Raw genomic sequence first — 17,511 nt, 5'->3', positions numbered from 1 at the left:
GTTCACCAGTTCACCTCCAAATAGGTCTTGGTTCTTTAATAAATAGTAGTGCCTGCTTCTTGAAAGGCAAAAAGAACAATTGATTGATCGAATGCAGAACAATGTCATACATTCACCCCAGTACAGAGATCTGGGCCTAAATCCATTGTTTTTTTGCTCCCCATGCCATTCCAATTTGAACCCAGCCATATGCAAATCAGTCTTGTCCCTGTGCCCAATGGGAACAGTCCAGCCCGAACTGCCAGGCTCTGCATTCCGTCCATAATCTGTGTGTCTTTTGCTTTCTTGACCTAAGTGCGCTGGGTATGCCTAGACGTGGGTCCTGGGCTCACCGTGCCAATGGATTCAAGCTAGCCTGGCTGATGAGGGGTGATGCCCCAAAACCAGTCCCAGGATGCTGGTTTTTGGCCCAGGGAGGAACGGGCTTGGCAATTCGGGCTGGACTGTTCCTATGAGGCACAGGGTCAAGACTGATTTGCATACGGCTGGGTCTAAACTGGGGTGGCATGGTGAGCAAAAGAACGATGGATTTAACCCAGATCTCTTGACTGGGGTGAATGATTGATTTGCTCTGCATTCCGTCCATCATCTGTGTGTCTTTTGCTTCTTGGAAGGGGCAGTTTCTCCATAAGACGTAACAATATTAAAGCAATGCCTGAAAATGGCCTTTTAACGAGGAGCTCTCCATCAAGCAACATTCTGTGCTCGAACTCCTTTCACTGTTCCGGCCCGGCACTCGGTTTCCACACCTCAAGGCTGGCAAGGTGCTTCCAGGCAGGCATGTTCAGCAGCAGCAGAGCTGCAGAGCTTCAGCAGAAATAGCACTAGTCTTGAGGTAAGGGATCACACACCGTTCCATATTCAGAAAGCAACACAGGAGGGTCGATGCAGGTCTGAGCTGGTGTAGATCTTGCAAATGCCGGAGTTGGGCTGCAGGGTGCATGTTCAGAGCTTGATAACTGGGCATTGGACCACTCCGAATCTCCAGCAGAGGGTGGTGAACTTAAAAAGGCGGGGTGTAAAATACCACTAAGCCTTTCATTCATCAAGGGAAGCAGGCAATGTAACCAACACTTTGGAGAGTGCTTCTGGGGCAGCTCTTCCCCAAGGAAAACATTGAATTTTACCAAGGAGTGTAACCAAAAATCTTATTTGGGAAAAAAGCAGCCATGAAGGCGCACTTATGGAATTACAGAGTGTTCTTTAGATGTTGCCACAGTGTATGTTCTGCACATGAGTGCTATTTGAATATTCCACAGCAATATCAAAAATGTGGTTGTGTTATAATTATACAAAATGTGCCAACCTAGTGTGATGTTGCTCAAACACCCTAGTCTCAACCCTAAGCCCTACCTTCTACAGGCACTAGGCATCAACAGCAACCAGGTTATTGCAGGCAGCAGCAGGCCTTAACAGTCACTATGATACTTGTTGAGGACCCTGGCATCTACCAACAAGTAACTTCTGGCACAAGGCTATAACAGTCACAACCCTAACACGCGTAGGCAGGTTTCAACAACCTGCCGCTGCAGTTGGTTCATATGGCTATCAGCCCATCACACAGCAGTCACCACTTTCTTGGACAACAGCATGATGCTATGCCAGTCACCATCACATCTTGGCTACTGCAATGTGACTTCATGAAACGGAGTCGCCATGTTTGGTCAAGCATGAGCCAGAGGAAAACCAAAGCTCAACTGGAAAAGAACATCCACTATAAATGTGAAAATCAGATTTCTTGCCGCTTTAAAGGGCTTCATTAAAAACGATATGGGATGTTTTCTCCATCAAATGGGTGACTGGAAAGTCCAGCTCTCAAAACACTAAGCATGAGTATTAACCTTCTCAGGACGAGCTCCAGGGTGGATTCGAAGTGTCCATGAGCTGTAGGGTTTCTAACCATAACTTGAAATCACAGAGAATGAGGACAGTGCGGTGCCCAGGTCCTCAGCAAGGATATACAGAGGCATGTAGGTCATAGAAAGAGTGCTGGAAAGAGGGGCTGCCCACCAGGAATCAGTGCTTAATTTGAAATATAATAAGTGCCAGGGCCCTGAGCAGGAGGCCACTGCAGCTTGCGCCATCCATCACCCCGTCATCGCTGTCAAAACAACTACTAACCATCTCGCTCGCCTGCAAGTGCGACGGTCCAGATTATTCCATGTCCCCAAAGCTAAAGGAATGGCTGGGGAGGCAGGTATTAGTAATTTTTAATGTATATTGTATTCACAAACAACCGTTGTTCTGCTCATCTCTAAATTAGTTGAGCAGCGCCACCATGTGGCAGACTGTCATAAGTGCTGAGTTGACAATTAAGTGCCTGTGCCAGCAGTGAAAACCAATTAAGTGCTGGTGTTAGAAACCACCGGCTCAAATTAAGCACTGCCAAGAATGACGCCTCAGCGATGGACAGTAATGGCTGGCAGTGCAGCAGCACCAGCTCAGTCTCCTCTTGGTGCTTCACAGACCAGTACTGAGGCCAAACATTTTATTCCCAAAATAAAAGCATCCTGCTTAGCTAGGATGGAAACCTAATATAGGAGGAGTTCGGGGACAAAAACATAATGAATTCAGGAACTGATCATAGAAACCTTTGCTAATTTAACACCCTCCAAAATTTAGAACAGTAACATTCAGGCTGCAGATCAAGAAATATACTCGGCTGCTGCACAGATTTAGATTGTTATTTATACAAATGTGATACATGTAATCAAAAACATTTTGATGAAGGCATGGGAATATTCTATCCTTAGGTAACACAATGCCATTAGGTGGCTTAAAACAGGGTTATTTGGGGATTACTACTCAGAGTGAAGCCTTACAAGAATGTAAACGTGGAACAGTCTAAGGACATCCTGACCTCTCAACCCAGATTTCCCAAAAATATCACTGTAGAAGCTGTATCAACCAGGGCCACTGGGATTCTGCGATTCTGCGGCTGAACCGTTTTCTCTATTCTGCATGAATTTGTTGCACCTGCCACATAATTCATCATTTTATGTACAAATTGCAGATTTTACCCAAAAACTGGTTTCTAACTCAAACGGATGAAAAGTTACTAATAATGCTACCACGCATGTTGCCACACAGTGGCAGGCCCTTTTCATCACGCAGAGACAGACCGCCTTTTAGATGTTGATTGCTGTATTTAGGTGTTAAACTCCCATTAAGGATCTGAAACATTTGTCCATACAGTGGTAACGTGTAAAAATGACAAAATACTGAATACTGCTTCCAAATGTGCTGCATTATGCTGAATAATTTGCTTCTCATTGCCACATAATTTAGTCTACCATGCCACATAATTTTGTCCAATTCCGCCACATAATTCTAGCAGCACGAAATCAACCTCAGTGGTGTGTTGCACCGTTACTCCTCGAACATTGTTTCCATTGTAACCATTTATTCATTTAATTATTACGATCGACTTAAACTAAGTTCTGTGTACAAGCTGACCTGCCACTGAATGGAGCCTCACCCTCCTATTCGGTAAACCAAGTGTGACACGAGACATTTTCCATATAGATCTAAACCTTCAGAAAAATAATGTTTGAACATATAATTAGGTGTAGAAAACGTTGACAGTGGAGTCGCGCGAGCGCGCAATCCAAGATGGCCACCAAGGTGTGAGCTCCACGATTTCTGCCCGTTTTTCGCCGCGTTGTCCGGTTTTGGTGGAGGTTGAAGGTGAAATGTGAGGAAGCTTCTTTCTGCTGTACTTCCACACAGGTATTGACGATTTTATCTGTCAGGAGGGTGGAACCACAGGCAGGAAAGGGTGCGACTGTGGCCTGGATACTCCCACAGCTGGTTTTAGCTGCTGCACAGTACGGCATTATTTCTAAGGGCTTGGAAATTATAATTTGAACAGATTACTGCCTCAAATAATTAACTTGTTACTATGGAGGGTAAAAATATTCCTCTGGTTCTTAACAATCGTAAGCAAAATACTACTTCACCTCCACCAGTCAAGTCTAAAATTGTAGACTCTTCTGAGCCTTCCTTATCTGATTTGTTAGATGAAATGCAGGCTATTCGTGCTAACACAGCTACTATTGCATCAGAATTGAAGGATTTGCGCAAAGATATGGCAGGTATTTCAATGAAAGTTTCTGACCCTTCAATTAAAATTCAAGACAACAAAACAAAATTAGATGCTCTTGCAGCGAAAATAGAACCAATGAATAAATTATTGCTTGATTTGGAAAATTGTAATCGTCAGAACAATTTAAGAATTTTCAAATTGACTGAAGATGTGGAAGGTAATGACTGCATAATGTATTTAGTAAACCTATTGCCTGGCGTGTTAAGACTACAATTTAAGGAAAATTTTGAGATTGACAAAGCTCATAGAATTACTTCGCATATCAGTGCAAATCAAACTAAACCTCGTCAAATGATATTCAAGGTGTTGCGTCATCACCATCTTGTATTAATACGGAATGTGTCTAGAGAAATTCCATCTTTAATGGTCAATGGTAATAAACATTTTATTCATCAAGACTTTGCTAAGGAAACTGTAAAAATCCGTAAAGAATTTACTGATCTTCGTCCACGACTGAGAAGATGTGGATTCAAATATGGGAATATCAAAAGATGACTTCACGAGGTCCTTTCAACATCCGGATGACCTTCGTCTGTACTTACACCAACACTCGCCACTCTCCATGGATACTAACGAAAATGTTACTTGAGTGACTAGATTATTAAGCATTTATAGTTAGCCTAAATTGATGTATTTCTTTACTGGGCACGTTTTGAGTGGTTATTCTTGAGATTCAACAATTATATTTCTGTCTATATGGTGTATTTGTTATATGTTGGTCCGTTTTTATTTTTAATTTATTTTCTTTCATTTCTACAGAACTACGTAATTTGGTCATTTCTTTAATTCCTTATTTTCTTCTCAACTTAATTTCTTTCAATGATGTCTAATATTCAGGGTATTAAACTTGTGTCTTTTAATGTTAAAGGGTTACGACATCTGGTTAAGCGTACTAAAGATTTGGATTATCTGGCTAGACATAAGGCTGATCTTTGTTTATTACAGGAAACTCATGTTGATGACACTATCCTAGCGTACATGAACAAAAAAATGGATTGGGTAATATTGTTTCCTCACCTGCTCTCAATAAGAAAAACGGAGTTGCTGTCTTATTTAAAAAAGATAAAAAATCTTCAAATATACATAAGTATTCCGATTCTAATGGTCGTTTTCTCATAGTTAAAATTAAAATTGAGGACATGGTCCTGCACTTGATTAATATATACGGTCCCATGAAGGATTACCCTGAGTTTTGGTCTCTTTTTAAGTCAGAAGTCTTAAAATTGGGTAATGTTCCACTTATTATTGGAGGTGACTTCAATCTTATAAATAATCCTTTATTAGATAGATGTGCTCAAATCAAATATCGTCCTCCCAAAGCCTTTTTTGTTCTTAATTTTTTTTTTTAATCAACTAAATTAGTGGATATCTGGCGTTTACATCATCCAAAGGACAAACAATTAACTTTTTTTTTCCAATCCTCATAATTCATATTCTAGATTAGATTTTTTATTAATATCCCGTCATTTATTCCTTCTATTTCTGAACCCACTATCCAAAATATTGATATTTCGGATTATGCGCTTGTTTCATGCGTTTTACATCCTACAGTATTTCAAGAATCTCGAGGAAGATGGCACATGAACACAAATCAGGGGCCCGATTCACAGAACTAACAAGACAAAATCCTAAACTTACTACTTTTGGTATTCACAGAAGGCATTTAGGGGCCGAGTCCGATCCAGGTCGGAAAGCACTCCGACCGATTTGGATCCTGAGTGTTTTCCGACCGAACCGGGCCCCTACAGTCCGACCGAGCGAGTACAATGCGCACGTATGCTGTCGGACTCGGTTCGGTCGGACTCCCATAGAAGTCAATGGGAGCCAGTTGTACGACGCGTACATGTGCTCCGATTGACTGAATGGGTACGTCTAGAACAAGTGCGCCCCCTACAGTCCTAACTTTACTACTACTAAATGCCTTCTGTGAATACCAAAAGTAGTAAGTTTAGGATTTTGTCTTAAGTTAGTTCTGTGAATCGGGCCCCAGGTTCTTAATAACGACAACAAACCCAAAATTCTATCATCAATTCATGAATATTTTAGGTTTAATTTCAATGGTTCTACATCAATTATAAACAGATGGGATGCCTTTAGGGCATACCTTAGGGGGGGGTACAATTTCCATTATGGCCCCTACAAATAAGACATTTAACACACAAATTAACGAATTAGACAAAAAATTGCTAGATATGAACGTCTTTTTACTACATCCAGTGACATTAAATACAAAATACACTTACAAAAACTTCGCTATGAACTAAACTCTATATTAAGTACAAGTGCAGGCACACAAATCTGTAATTCAAATGCTAAATTCTATTTTAATGCTAATAGATCTGGAAGATTTTTAGCAAACTATTTGGGTATTAAGAATGATAAAATTCAAATTAGTGCTATCCACAAACTGGAAGGACAAACAGCCATATCTCATACAGCAAAAGTGAATTAATGTATGAAGTATTATTCAGAGTTATATAATAAACCTCCCACAAGTGACTTTTAGAGAAGTGTCATTTACCTCAAATTTCTCAAACAGTTAAAGACAATTTGGATATGACAATTTCTATTGATGAAGTACACTCCGCTATTAAATCACTAAAGTTGCTTAAATCTCCAGGCCAGGATGGTATTCCTGCAGAGTTTTATAAAGATTTTGAAACTCTCCTGTCACCACATTTATTCAAATTATTTACTCATTTTAATCTTACAGGAACAACGTCAGGGTCTTTTACAGAAGCTTTAACTATAGTCCTTCCAAAACCAGATAAAGACCCCTCAATGGTTTCAAACTATCGTCCTATTTCTTTGATTAATCAGGATTGTAAGCTTTACGCAAAGATCCTGGCAACAAGATTAGCTTCAGTATTGCGTTCTATTGTGCATATTAATCAATCACGTTTAACGAAAAACAGACAGTCAATAAACAATGTAAGATTAATAGTCCATGCAATTGAAAGTGGTGCATCATTAACTCAAACTGCTGGCCTTCTAGCCTTAGATGCAGAAAAGGCTTTTGAAAAAGTACATTGGCAATATCCCTTCCATACATTGGCTGCATTTAATATGAGTTCCTCATTTATTCGTATGATTTCAGCTTTATATTCGGGTAGTCTACTCAACTTTTTATTAATGGTCAGAGATCCAATAAATATCTTCTTTACAGAGGTACAAGGCAAGGATGCCCGTTATCACCTTTACTTTTCTTACTTGTAATAGAACCTTTGTTACTTGTGAATAGAAATTCCAAAGAAATTGAAGGTCTTACTATTAACAATGTTCCTATTAAAACCTCTGCATACGCTGATGACGTGCTTCTCTATATTGGTAATCCAGATTCGTCAATTCCTTCATTATTAAATGTAATTAATGCATATTCTCAACTTTCAGGATACTCACTAAATACTAAAAAAAAAAGAAATTCCCCTTAAATGTTCATTGTTTACCAGTTATGGTTTCCAACAAAGATATAATTTGGGCGGCTGACAAAATCAAATACCTGGGTATATTATTTTCACATAATATAAACAATCTATTACATTAAACTGTGAATGTATTTTAAAATATATCAGAGAAAAGTTTCAAAAATGGTCTGCATTCCATTTAACCTGGTGGGGTAAGATAGATTCTATTAAAATGGTTATTGCTCCAAAAATCTTTTACTTTCTATCCATGATGCCTATACAGCTTCCTCTTAAATTCTATAAAAACTTGATAGCATTATTACCAGATTTAATTGGAATAACAAACCTCCTCGTATAAGCTATAAGAAACAATGGTGGTTTAGGTTTACCTGATTTTGTAAAGTATCATAAAGCTTTCATTTTAAAGCAAAGTACATTGTGGTTTCAAACTGTGACACCTAACAATACTCCTACTTGGCTTAGTATTGAACAAAGCTTTGTTGGTCCATTTCCGTTGCCGACATTAGTCACCATGTCTAATTCAACAAGTTTGTTCCGGGAATCAACTATTGTGAAATCTACAAAATTTACATTAAATGATCTTGATTCAGTTTTTCAATATACAATGGCATTTACATAACACTCATCATTATGATATAATCCTAGACTTGAGTTAAATAAATCCACAACATTTTGGAATACATGGATTAAAACTGATATTTTTTACTTGAAAGATATATACCATGACACTACTTTATCTTTTCAAGAACTACAACAATTGTTCAAACTAAAATCTACAGATAGTTATAAATATGATCTATTGTGTAATTCAATACTAGACCCTTTCCATAATAATTTCCACCAGAATGCAACATCTGATTTGGCTGTATACATACAATCCCTGACCTCCTCTTCCCATGCTGTATCTCTCTTTTATAAAAAATGAAGTGGAAGTACAAATGATAATATTAGTTTTCTAACTTCTTTTTGGAATAAAGAATTAGATATTGTATTATCCTTAGATATTTGGCGAAAAATCTGGCTGAATAACGTCTCAGGATGGTTGCACGTGTCTATATATCAAACAAATACATTTATTTTATTCAATTGCTTATGGACTCCTTTTAGGTTATTTAAAGCTAAAGTATTGAATTCTTGTATATGTTGGAATTGCTCTCAACAAGAAGGACTAATTAAACATATGCTCTTTGATTGTCCAAAGATTAGTAAATTTTGGAATGATGTTTGGAATATAGTAACGAAAATATTGAATGTTACTGATATATTGTCTTATACTATAATAATTTGTAAATCAGTCGTTATTGCAACAAAATTGACAGATCTTGAAGGCAAGCCTTTTGATTTTTTAATTTCAGCTGCGTTGAAATCTATTACTGCTAATTGGAAAAATGCTTCATTACTGTCAGTTCATACGTGGTGGGCATGGATAATTTTTTTCAGAAGAGGAGCCAATTTATCCCTTACAGGTGTTATTCATAACACTTCTAATTATCATTTATTTTGGAAACCAATTGATAATTGTATAGCTTTACAGCCGTGACTATATCTGATCTGCTGAGTAAATGAATAATTGTTTAATTATTCTTAATACAACTACGTGGTTCTACTCAAATTTTACTAGAGTCATATTAACTTGTAATCTTTCGTTCTATTAAAGGATTTATCCATTTTCAATCTTTTACTCTTTTCTTTTCCTTTTTTATTATTCTTGTCTTCCTTTTCTTGCTTTTCTTTTCTTTTATTACAGAATATAATTACATTTATGGTACTTAAGATTGTTTAGCTGATATTAAAATGTTAAATAACTGTTTGATAGTTCACTAGTTAGCAAACTATAACATATGTGTACCTTTTTCCTATGCTCTTTTTTGTATGGTCTTGTTTATATATGATCAAAATCAATAGAATATTTGAACACGAGAAATACGTTCACAGTAAGATAGAAATGACTGCCACATATGAGTCTAATGATTTACTTTTGTCAGCACACTGGATTCATATATTTCTTAGGAATGGTTGTGACTTGTCCCAGGTATCACAGGGTGCACTTATAGACACACCATCAGTGCGGAAAAATGCAGAATTAGAATATACGTCATAAAATATACAGAGGGCCGAACCATAGTTCAAATGTAAGCAAAGGAAAGACTTGAATAATAATTCAAACTGATAATCTTCAAAAGACTCCAAATCTTGACTTAATGAGAGCATTTAGTGAAAAGGCTGTAACAGGCCATTCCTCTAGGGCAGGTAGGTAAGAAGATCACAGGACTATGGTAGGCCAAAGTAAGTGCAGCCACCCGGGCTGGGGCACCTCTGTACCAGGCCGCCTCAGCCCAGAAGGCAAAGCTACTGCTTGCAGTTCTCTGCGTCCCGAGTCAATGGCGCTTGGATGGCAATGGATGCGCCCAGGAGCAGGCAGTCACGAGCACAAGACTCAACAAAGTCATTGTATTGCAGTCAAGAAGGCAACTGACAAATGGAACCATACAGACATTTTTTACTTTATAAGATTTCTACACCAACATTGCAGCAACCCTATAGATAAATATTGTATTAGGTAATCTAGAAACTGTTTTAAAGCTTTATACAGTCATCACATATTCAAAGTTCAATCTTTGCTTGGTGTACGTTATACAAGTAATGACAGACAAATCCATTATTCAAAGGAAAAATAGTTCCGTCACCACTCACCAGGTAGGAACGCCTGACTACAAATGCCCTGCTAATCAAATATACAAATCAATTGTTACTAGCTGGTTAAAGCAATGATCTACAATACAGATAGAACTGTATTTTAATTGCCACTGGGAAAGGAGCAAATGCATACTGATGGGCATACACCTCACTTATCTTGTGGTTCTCCTGGTCGCCCATGCCCCCCCCCCCCACCATTCCCTTCGGATAGGACAAGATCATCCTCGTACATACTGGAGCCCCTGGCACACTGAGCCCTGCTCAACCACTCCTTCTCTGATACTCATTCTTTGGGCTTAGTACCCCTCCCCCCGCCGAGACAGCTTGTTTTTCTTTTTATTCACATTCATGTCCGCGTTTTTCCCTCCTGGCCCGGGGTCTTCGGACCATGGGAAACATACCACTTTTATGTGATGACAATAGCTCTGCCTCAGCTGAGTAGGCGATCATGCAACTGGGACAGAGTGGTTCAGCCTGTTGCATTATTTGAGTTCAGTAGAAGACTTTTGACACCTCATGGGGGCTGATATTTTGTGACTATGTTTGATGCTTTCTTGTTTGTCATATAGTGACTATGTTTCACATGTTTACTGTATGCTATCGAACCGGCCTTACTGCATTATGGATCTGCACGATATATATTCGTTCTTACAAAAAGTGCCAATAAACATATCTTTAAATAAAAGGAACTTTAATTTAAGGCCTTGTATGGCGAAAATTGACAACAAGGCCCTAAAGCAAAAGCATTTCTGAAAGATCAAACATCCAGCCAAGATGCACTTCCAAGATGGTGTCTCTGTGACACCAAGCAGGTACATTCTCCAGGGGTCTGGTCTAGTGGGAAAGCTTCTGTGTGCTTTGCAGGAGGCCTGTCCATTCAAAGGAGTATGGGTGAGGAGGAACTGGAGGATGTGCTGCCCAGTCATACAAAGGATGCTAATAATCACCAATGGGTAACTTATCGACAGGTGTATCGAAGGTGATCGCAGTCAATGTCCGCGTTTCTCTGGTGGTTCAAATAATTATTGATAAAGCAATCTAGACACTGTTGAAAAACATTCACATTCAATTAAAAATGCAAACACAAAAGGGGTTCCATTTACCAGAGTTCACTCCACTAAATGTACAGGGAAAAGGCCAGTAGGCCATTCCATTGAACCTGTGAAGTTAATGTGCACAGTACAAATGTAATCATTTATTCAGACAGCCATGGATGCAGCTACTGCATCCAAAAAGCTTGCAAATGCAGCCACCATCCAGGACATTGGTAAATGGATCAAAAGGGCTTTGCCTTTAAAGCTGATTTAGGGTATCCCTAATCTTAGGACACACCAAAGATGTGCCTCAGGGGACTATATTTGTAGTTTGCTTGTCTTTACAACTGTACATTCATGCTTGGGTCTCTACGTCTCTAAACATCTCCTTTCTGAATAAGAATATCCCTAAAGAAGCAGCACCGACATAACAAAGTTTTCACTTGTATGCTGTGCATATGCCGAGCACACACTACAACAAATGACCTAAACGCACATCTCCAGACAAGGAAGGATTGGCCAACAGGGTAATCAGGCAGTTCCTGAAGGGTTGGTCTAACAGGTCAGTTGTGGGATGTTTTTTGGCTGTTTGTGGATGAGGGAAATGTCTTTAAAAATCAAATTCGACTTGTAAGCCATATTAGAATTGCACCTACGAATGTGTTTAAACTGCTGTAGAAATGTGTTCACAAAGAAAATGACATGTAGGAAAAGGTGCTTGCTTTTTAACATTAAAGAATCATTTTCAAATGCATTATTAATGTCACAAATAATTAATAAATTAATCACACATAAGGAAAATGTGCTTGCTTAAAAGTATATGAAATAAGGTTAAGAATTTTTTTTGTATTAAGCTATTATTCCTAAATGTGCCCCTTTAATAGGCCCAAAAGCCTTTTCTTTCGACTCTTGCTCATAGCTTAATAGACTTTTATTTAGAATAATTTGCCTAGCATTTGCATCCTGTTAAGAATGTGCTGACTTCAAGCTTATGTTTCCTTAGCTTCATCATGTCACATTAGCTCACTTAAACTGAACAAAGAGCTTTGCTGTGACTATTAGAATAAATCATGATTTCGATACATTTCATGTATGCCTCACCAGAACATTATTGCTAGTTTGGTTCAGCATATCCGACTATCTTTTGTATTCACAATGAACATAGAGCGCATCTTTTAGCTTAGGTAAGAAGGTTCTCATGAGAACTTTCCTCCATGTTACCAATATATGCAACATTGTTTTACTACATATCGGTGTGGATGTATACCATGGGTATCGGGAGAAGAAGTGTCGGAAGTTGACAACACCATCAGATGAGCGGTTTTCATTTGGGGAGAATTATTAACACTTGCTAAAGTTTGTTCCATTGTTGTGTGATTTTATATTAATGAGTGTTCCTAGCTAGTGAGAGAGTCCCTTCTTTCGTTAGAGACTTGACTTGAGAGTCTTCACACTCGATACCTTATGGCTCTGCAGAGGGTCACTTCTTATTCAAGCTCTTTATTAACGACAGCTACTGCTTGAAGGTGACTTTATTCTTTACCTTATCCAAACTTGTATCTGATCAATGCTACTGCAAAGCTAATTCCTTTCATTGCTGATATTTTGACGGATGCTGCTGCAATGGTAGGGAACTGGGCTGAGTTTCCAGGATGACTCTTTATGGGAAGTTCTACTTTGCTCTTTTCCAAAAAGGAACTCTTCATGGGTTCTATTCCGGGTAGATTTGGCTCTTAGCTACAATTTACCTTTATGGAACACTCTGTATTGCTTTATGCTATCACTAACACATTTTTTACTTTCCTATTTCTGTAAACTGAACCAATCTGAATGGCGCCTGGTGGTTCCTTGAGGCGTGGGGAGCTCGGTGCCCATGTTTCTAAAGCAGCCTTGGCTCCAGGAAGACTGAAACCCGGAGTTTGGAGCGGAGCGAAGGCGCCGAGCACAAGATGGCGCCCGCTTGACTCGCAGCTCCCCGCCCTGGCTACTGACCCGGAGGGGGCACGGGCGACGTGGGTGTACCGGAGGAGGTAATCCTGGACTTCCGACCTTGAGAGAGCTGCCTGGATGTTCCGGAGGACGGCAGGGACGATGTGGTGATTGTTCACTGGTGTCAGCGCCCTGCGTATGGCGGATGCCCCCCCCCCCTGCTTGGGGCTCACCGAAGACACACCGTGGACCACACGCGACAGGGGCAATCGGAGGCGCGCATCGTTGGGGAGCGCCGCCTCCACCTGAACTGGCCTGCGGGGAACGCATCGACTGTCGGCCTGGAAGGCCGTGCGGCGCACTCCTGGAGGTCTGGAGGCGGGTGTACTGCTGGACCCCGGGCGGCCGCCGGAACAGAGGTGAGCCCACGCAATGATGAGGGGGACTAAGGGCAGCACCGGGACAATGCTTCGCAGGAGCTGCTGTCCCTCGCGGCCACGAGGTGGCCTGCCTGACTCTAAGATGGAGGCCCACTGCACTCCAGCCTAGCGGCCTGCACGGGAGAGCGGAGGTCCTTGGTGGGCGGGGCGTCGATTACTGTGGCCCAGAGGTGTTGCCCCGGCACTCGCCTTCACTGAGACGGCCGCCATAGACTTTCTGGGAGCTGAGGGAGGCCGTGGAGGACTTATGGTGTGCTGACCCTGATCTGGCCTTGCAGCTGTGACATCGCCAGCCCAGGCGGGAAGACTTACCCTGGGGACAGAGTGAGGGACGGGGCCCCCGCCGGCGGGATTGGCCGCTGACATCCCGGTGGCTGCGTAGCGTCGGCGGCCTCCACCACCAGAACGGCCACATAATTTTCCACATCCCGCCTACCCAACGGGCGACACTCACCTGCAGTGGCACCTGACTGCGCAGCAACGGAGCATAGTGCCAGAGGGCCCACCATCGGCTACAAATACGCCTCGCCCCGCCAAAGAGTCCACTTCGCGCTCGTGGGGCCCCCAGCGGATAATATGGGCAAACCTAGAGCAGCGGCGCCGGCCCCGGGGGCTGCGTCGGAGGCCCCGGCCAGCCAATCCAGCGGGGCCTCCAAAGCCGCTGGATCGTCGGGGGAGCCCTCTCTATTGGCCATGCTCGACAAGGTACTGGCAGCGATAGAGCAGTCGCGGCTTTTCCTGGAGCACCAGCTGGGCACCCTCACTACGGATGTCAGCCTCCTCCGCGATGATCATCGTAAACTGTCGGATAAAGTCTGGGACAATGCGAAAGCGGTCGCCGACATCCAACCTATGGGGCGGTCACGGTGCTGCAACATTCTCGTCCTTGGGCTGCCGGAGGGAATTGAACGATCTGATGCAGTGGAGTATATGGAGACCTGGACTAAATCATTCACCCCCAGTGATGACCGCACAGTGTACTTCTCCGTCGAGAGGGTGCACCGTGTTCCGGCGCGTCGCCCACAGCCAGGAGCCCCGCCGCGTCCCATGCTGGCCAAATTCCTACACTTCAGAGACCGTGATGCGGTGCTCCGGGCGGCCCGGCAGATGGGACCGCTCCGAGTCGTGAATAAAACCATCATGATCTTTCCCGACTATTCACGAGTGGTCCAGCGCCAAAGGGCGTCCTTTCTGAAGGTGAAACGACGCCTACGGGCGGAGAAAATACAGTACTCCCTGCAGTTCCCGTCCCGTCTGAAAATCATACACGATGGCGTTACTCACTTCTTTACAACACCTGAAGAGGCGCACGACTGGGCGGACTAGAACTGTACTGCGGGCCACCGGGCAGAGCGCACCCAGGAACAACGCGTGAGAACAGCGGGCCCCAGGAGACAATGCTCGCGAAGACGACACCGTCCAGGTGCCCCCACACCGCTTCCACATACCTTGGGGTCCCCAGAACTGGAGCAGATAGTTCAGGAGCGGCGCCAGGCCCTGAAAGCGGCGGCGGGCCTTTGCCCTGCCTCCCCAGCAACAGACCTTGAACGCGCCCCCCACATATTTACGTCGGAGGAGGAAGGGGACAGTGAGGCGATGCAGTCCGGAGTGGACTCTGTGGCTCTGCCCTCGGTCACGCCGCGAACAGCGGACGACCTGATAGGACTGGACCCTTGCAGCATGTTGAGCATTTACAGCGTGGGGAGATGTCTTCAACCCATTGTTATTGCTAGCTCCCGCGCTGCGCGCGTCCCCTCGCTGCCTCTGGCCTTACCACCCCCAGGTGCGGATCGACTGACCAGAAGCTAGTCATAGATAGCGCGCATAGCCCGCACATTGAGCCCCTAGCAGACACGGGCCGACACCCCTAAATTATGTTGATGCTCTCGTACCAATTGAGAGCTAGTTTGGACGTATCGCCTCTGACGATAGGTCCCCCGCGTTGGGGAAGGTTATTTTCTCCTCACCCCAGTTTTCCCTTCCCCTAGTCCACAAGTCGCTGAGCAGCTGCACTGACACACTAGGGACGCGGGCATGGGGTAAATGGATCAAAGCCGGGTGCCTCCGGGGGAGCCTGCTGACCCATCCTGCGCCATGCGCTAGACATACGCACTGATGGCACACACTGGTAAAACCACAATTCTTACACTGAATGTGCGCGGCATGCATACTGCACGCAAGAGATACTTCATATATGCATACATTAAGTGCCACCAAGCACAAATTGCGCTTCTGCAGGAGACGCACCTTACAGCAGGGGAGGTAGCGAAATTGCGCAGGCGATGGCGGGGAACCATATGTGCCACAACTTATTCAGCCTTCGCCCAAGGCACCCTTATATGGGTACGTCCTGGGGTTCCCTTTCAGGAACAGTCTCATATAATAGATCCAGATGGTCGATACGTTTTATTGCTAGGCCGGTTGGATGGTCAGGCAGTACTTCTCGGCAGCATCTATGGGCCCAACGCAGAACAAAATAAATTTTGGGAAGCGCTGTCCACTCCCTTAAGCACATGCACACAGGCACCCTGGATCCTGGGTGGAGATTACAACTGTGTGCAAAACATAGCACTGGACAGGTCCCACCTACCCCTTCCGACATCCCCCATTGTAGTGCAGGCAAAGCAGTTTGCAACATGGGCACAGCACTGGTCCCTGGCGGATGCTTGGCGAACCCGGAACCCTACCACCAAACTCTACTCGTTCCACTCCAGACCACATGACCTTAGAGTGCGCCTGGACTGTTTCCTTTGCTCCCCTACCATCCTACCTATCGTCTCAGACACTGACTATTTAGGTAGAACCGTATCAGACCACGACGCCCACACAATAACGATCCGTTGGCGCCCGCCACATCCTCCTGTCCCTAACTGGCGCCTCCCTAGGGATAGTCTTGACGATCCGGTTTTTAAACAAACTCTAGCGGATCACATCCGCCATTATTTCCAGGAGAACACAGGCACGGCCACTACACGCGCACAGGAGTGGAATGCTTTCAAGGTTGTAATACGGGGTACCTGCATTCGCCACATCACAGGAGTCCAACGGGTCCTGGAGCGGGATATCCAGAAGGCGGAACGAGCGTTGGCCGAGCTCACCAAAGAGATCAACCCGGCTAACGCCACGCCGAGACTGCCTACGCAGAGACGCTGGCAAGTATGCGCCGGTATAATTTCGCGGCATATGCAGCTCGGGTCCACAAAGAAGGCGACCGGGCGGGCACGTTATTGGCTTGGCTTGTCAAGCAGGATTCGAGCCTTCCGCCCATCACGGCCATTCATAACGCTCAAGGCACTCTGTTATACTCGCAGGACTTAATCCTCAAGGCCTTCCAAGAGCACTACACAATATTATATGCCAGCCCCCTTCCCCCGGTATCGGATGATGTCCTTTCCGAGTTTCTAGACTGCTTCCGGCTACCCCGCATAGCCCATGACACACGCCAAGACCTCGACGGACCTATCAGGGCGACCGAGATTAGGGACGCAATGAAGGTGCTGGCTACCCACAAGGCTCCTGGTTTAGATGGCCTTCCACTAGAATTTTATCACGCCTTTGCGTCCCAATTAGTCCCTCAGTTGGAGTCACAATTCCAGGCAGCCCTAGACGTGGGGGCCTTACCCCAATCCATGCGCGAATCAGTCATAGTGTCCCTTCTCAAGCCGGATAGAGACCCACATCAACTGGGCTCCTATCGAACCATAGCCTTACTGCCAGCAGATTATAAAATTTAAGGGAAGGTCCTGGCGCATAGGTACGCTACGGTCCTCCCGCAGCTAATCCACCCGGATCAGAACGGATTCGTCCTAGGCAGGCATACCTCTTATAACATCCGGCGGCTGTTCCATGTACAGGACCAGATACGGGAGCGGTTTCCCCGG

At 43.7% G+C, this 17,511-nt stretch overlaps 1 protein-coding gene across 5 annotated transcripts in view; it reads right to left on the bottom strand.

Annotated features, from left to right (window-relative positions):
* The window catches only part of ATP11C (ATPase phospholipid transporting 11C (ATP11C blood group)), an 804,025-nt gene that overhangs the window by 471,852 nt on the left and 314,662 nt on the right, over positions 1-17,511 (bottom strand). The gene's annotated exons all lie outside the window — the stretch shown is intronic.

Source organism: Triturus cristatus, chromosome 5_2 (genome assembly GCF_964204655.1).
Source record: "Triturus cristatus chromosome 5_2, aTriCri1.1, whole genome shotgun sequence".
In the NCBI taxonomy this organism is placed as follows: domain Eukaryota; kingdom Metazoa; phylum Chordata; class Amphibia; order Caudata; family Salamandridae; genus Triturus; species Triturus cristatus.
This window is presented reverse-complemented; position numbering and strand designations above follow the sequence as displayed.